This window comes from Pyxicephalus adspersus, chromosome 6, assembly GCF_032062135.1.
Source record: "Pyxicephalus adspersus chromosome 6, UCB_Pads_2.0, whole genome shotgun sequence".
Taxonomy (NCBI): Eukaryota; Metazoa; Chordata; class Amphibia; order Anura; family Pyxicephalidae; genus Pyxicephalus; species Pyxicephalus adspersus.
In genome coordinates, this window is record NC_092863.1 from 6869147 (window position 1) to 6874244 (window position 5098).

The window sequence follows — 5098 nt, forward strand, 5'->3', positions numbered from 1 at the left end:
AAATTTAAGTACAAACATGTATAGCTACAAATGAATAGGTTCATTTGTTATATTGTGATGTTTGCATCTACAAAACACTTCTATGTTCAAAAGTTATCTATTGCTGAGTCCACCAGAGTTTCAATTCCTCTTTGGGCCCTGCAATGTGTTCACTTCCACTTTACAACAGGACGCAAAATAATATGGGGGTCAGCAGGTGGAACTACTAACCTGACCAGAGCCATAGAGAATGACTCTCCAAGAAATAATAATTTTTTCAACAGATAATGTCTCCTAATTGGAGCAGTGTTCTGGCTGTGCAAACAGTGGGAAAGGTAAGTATTGACTCTCTTGCATCGAAATGAATGTCTCTTTTCTCTTCACCTGCCATACAGGGTCTCCCTGGAGTACTATCATAGTCACCCTGACCTGTGCACTCCTAGCCTGGACTACAGAGGTGTTGAAGTATATCAAGGTATAACCTAAAGCTAAGTGAGAGCGAGTATGCATGCACATTATTATAATTCCCCCACCTACTAGATTGTAAGCTCTTCGGGGCAGGGTCCTCTTCTCCTGTATCACTGTCTGTATTAGTCTGTCATTTGCAATCCCTATTTAATGTACAGCGCTGCGTAATATGTTGGCGCTATATAAATCCTGTTTAATAATAATAATAATAATTATGGGATCAATCAGAGTGGGCACGCATGGGCACTATGGGTTGGAAGCACTACTGGACAGGACTACAAGATGTGGGAAGGACCAGGTAAAACGCAATGAGACCAGGCACATGTATATTAGTATATTTATCTTGCATTTGTATAGTGCCAACCTATTTTATGGTGCCAACCTATTTTACCAATTACATATGCATTTCACTGAATTAGCGGGACTTACATTTAAATGGTATGGGCTGGGTGGAAAGATTTATGGAACATAAATTCCCTAGCACAGGAGGTAGTTTTTTTGTTCTAGTGCACACTATAATTTAAAAGTCGAGTTAGCTATGTACACAGTTGACAGTATCTGACATGTACAGCAGTCCCCCAATGTCTGTCATTTTTCAGCCACGGCAGATTGATGAACAATTGAATAGACAGCATTGCTGTGCACTTCTATGGTGATATCTGGTGATGCTGCCTTGAAAGTATTGTTTAGGCACTTGCTGTTATAGGGTGACCACTGTTGTTTCCTGCGCTGTCGCTTGTGCCACCAGTAGATACAAGTGGCTATTCAGCCATGGTTCACTGTTGTCACTATGAGAAAAATTGGTCCAGATCAGTGATGTAAAGACAAAATTGGTGCATGTAGATTAAATGTGACTGAGCACAGCAGCACTGAGATGCAAAATGAGGATAAACAAAGTTGAAACAGGATTTTATTAAACAAAAACAAGACACACAAGGATTGTTTATAATACAGAGTTCCTAAACAATGTATATTTGTCAAGTTAGGGTTTACGTTTTCTGTAAGAACTGTGCAGAGTAATTTAATAGAACGTGTTCAAATTCAGAAATCTTTGTTCTCCACTTTACAAAACAGCCAGATGCACATGCACACAATAAACCTGATAAGCAGCACTGGGTAGTGAGGCACATTGACTGCTCCGAGCAAAGCCTGATGCAAACAAAGCTTGGATGGATTTGTGAAGACTGAATGCCTGAGCCATTTTATAGATGGCTTAGATGGAAAATAGAACACTTTCTATTGAGCAATGGGTGTTTGAAAGACTTGTACAAGCATAGAAGAACAAAATAAATATCAAGGTACATTTTTAAGAACATTATATTGCCTACTTTTTTCAGAAATTGTGAAAAGTGGGGCTACCCTTTTAGATCAGCCTTGGTTTGGTGGGTTGTATATTAAACACAGTGCTACATTGGATGTTCATTGGGTGGGCTCTATATATGTTTCAGTGATGTCAGCAAGTGCTGATGAAGTTTCTCATTGGTTGTTGATTTGTTTTTGTTATCTTCAGGAATTTGGAAATAGAGCTGATCATCAAAAAAGTAATCCTTTGAAGGATGGACAAAGCAAGGCAGTCTCAGAAGGAGTCCAGTAATGTAACCTCCAAGCAATGACACACCAAATGTTACTCCAAAAGCTGCAGCTTGTCCGAGGGCTTGATCTTTTGCTGTCCATGTGTTCTGATTTCCAAAAACCTCCAAAACAGGTGACTGGATCCCCAAATTACTATCATTAAGCATCTCATGGAGGCTAGTACTGTATGTATTTGTGGGTCCTATTAAAATGACTACAATGCTGCTCAAAGTACCTATAATGCCTGGTATTCCATGAAGGTTGTGAATACCACACTGGTCTTGCATCTTGATCTTTCTGGCTAAGAAGGGGCTTAAGTATTGATATCCAAGTATGCAGGACAGGGCAGCAAGGCAACCTACAGCAAATGCCCCTCCAGGGCTAATTAAATCTGCAATGATTCCAATAGCCACTCCACCTGCCAAGGAAGCATTTTGAAGATACACAAGGCTAATCCTTCCCCTTCTGTCTATCAGGCTGGACAGAGCAAAGGTGGTGATTGTCCCTGAACTCAGGGCAAAAAATGTATTGATAATGGCGTGAAGTCGAGCGGCTTCAGTTTTGGCCAAGACGGAGTTGAAGGTCGGCCAGAAAATCCAGAGAAAAATAGTACCAAGGAATGAAAGAAAGTCAGAGTTTGAATTTGTTGCCTCTTTTGGGTGAGTTTTTCTTAGCTCAGGTTGGTATAAAATTTGGGCCACTCCTAAGCCAAAGTAACATGAGAAGATATGAATGGCAATGGTCCCTCCAATATCAATAACATGAAAATATTTGTTGACAAGCCAGTCATTGACCACAAAAAGTGGAATTTCCAGAGCAGAAAACAGCAGCAACTGAACGGGACTGGTCCTTCCCATAACAGCTCCAGCGGATATAAGAGCTGTCACTGCAGCAAACTCAGCATCTAGGACGTTTTCCAGCCTCAAACTTATTTTACCTTCTTTGTAGTGATAGAAGAATCCTTGAACAATCAAAGACCACTGAATGGCAAAGTTTGCAATTAAAAAGTTGAAGGCAATTCCACCGAAACTGTAGAGTTTTAAAAATGACAACATGAGGCCCAGTCCAACAAAGAGCATGAGGTGAACATCTTTAAAGCTGGGAAATATTGCAGTTAAGTGATCTTCTTTTTCTTCTGTTAAATTGTGGAAAGGTGATCTAATTGAATGATCCTCATAAGTCACAAACATGATGAATATTGCCACAAAGATCCCTTGAAGAAGGGCCAGGAGGACAGGCAGCTGGCATCGCAAACTTGGGGAAAAAACAATGGACATTATGCATGAAGATGAAAACTTAGGAGCACCTCTCTCCCCGGCAACTTGCAGAACATTGGATTCTTGTGTTTAGCAACAGCCAAAAGTTGCTTCTATACAATTGGCTGGGTCTTGTATCCAGTAAAGAGTCTGCCCTGTCGGGTGCAGTGACCTTTGTACTACAGTAATATACATTGGTAAAATATTACCTTTTATTAGTTTGGAACAGGCTGCATTTACATGCAGCTCTTTCCATTTAATGCAAGGCTGAGCACAGCACCTGCATTCAGCAGTCCTCTAAGTCAGGCATGTTCATATGTGACCACTAACATTACATATTGGGACTTGTAGTTCCTTAAATGCCAGATCTTGTACTACCTATCATGTTTACAGAACAGGTTAAAGGAAATCTCCGTAGTGGGACAAAAATAGCAATTAACAGGAGAATAATTATTCCTCGCCATTTCCAAAATTGGTTGGACCAAAGTACAATTATCTTTTATCTGTGGTGATCTTGGAAAGGTCAGACATCTCCACCAGAAGCTCTAGCAGTGAACTATTTCCCTGACTTTTCTTCAGTCCAGTGAACGACAAACAGATATGACATGCATTCAGCAAAATATTCCTTTTATAGGAATATAAAGAAACAACATAATGCAGTTGCACCAAGATAATAAAATATGTTGATAAGCACCCATCTATCTGTTCATGCCATCATGTCCCCTCTTAGAATTATTTAACTTTCATTGGTTCTTTAAAGTTTGCTTACATATAAAACAAACTGGTTTATCATCTTTTGGATGAATTGTTTGTTCTCAGATGGTGTGCAAGATTTTGTTTTATTATGTTTATACTACAAAGTAATTACAATTTCTGTAAAGCTGAATTCCAGCCTTACCTTCTTTCCTGCACAGTTGCACAGGCTCCTCTTCCCAACTTGCACCAATCTCCCTGTGTCTACAGAAGGAAAGATTTTACAGATGAATGTCATGCATAAAAGACATTAAAAGCAAAGATAATTTAAGGGTAATGGTCTGGCCAAAGGTTCTATTTAACCTAATCCTTACAATTAACCCTTAATATCTAAACTAAAATGTATTGTTTAGTCTAGAAAGAACCCTAAACCTAACTTTAACCTTTAAGTCATACCCTTGACAGAAGCCTCATCAAAACAGCTTATTCAGCGCGGGATAATTTTAAATAACTTATCGATTTGGAATAACCTGTAAATTATTTATTATCTCCACCTAAAAAATATTTGGGTTGGATTTAATATTTGCCATGTTCTAAATGTTGGTCAAGTTTTCTTTGGACAAATCTGACCATATAGTGTTCTTTTGGGTAAGCAGATGATTTTTATTTTATCTACAGACCTTTTAAGGGCCTTTAAGGCCATTTATGTGCACTCGTTCATATAAAATTAGTTATGCTGATTTACTCCTTTCACCTTGTACAAGGATGCAGTTATACCGGCTATAAATTGAACCAGCGAAAGAGTCCCCTTTCATTTATAACCTAGCATCAGTCAGACACTTTGCTAAACATTATTCTGAGCACAGTGCCAAAAAGGAGGCTCAGCATCATGACAGAACTTTCTTTTGGCACTTGTGTTTATGATCTTAAAAGTAAATCAATCATACCTGAATGAATGTTAGAATCTGAATGTTTAATGATAGTATAACTGTGCAGGCCCGCTTATAAAAGATTTACACTTGTCTCCCTATTTTATTTGATGTCTGTATGCAGCCTGAAATATTATTGTGACTTCTAGCTTTCGAGAGTTCAGAGCATGATACCAGTAAGTCAGAGGGCAGGAAATGTTC

The 5098-nt window shown here is 38.9% G+C and overlaps 1 pseudogene; it reads right to left on the minus strand.

Annotated features, from left to right (window-relative positions):
* Nucleotides 1–1349: 1349 nt before the first annotated feature.
* On the minus strand, nt 1350–3616 carry LOC140332456 (ammonium transporter Rh type A pseudogene; annotated as a pseudogene).
* Between the last annotated feature and the right edge of the window lie 1482 nt (nt 3617–5098).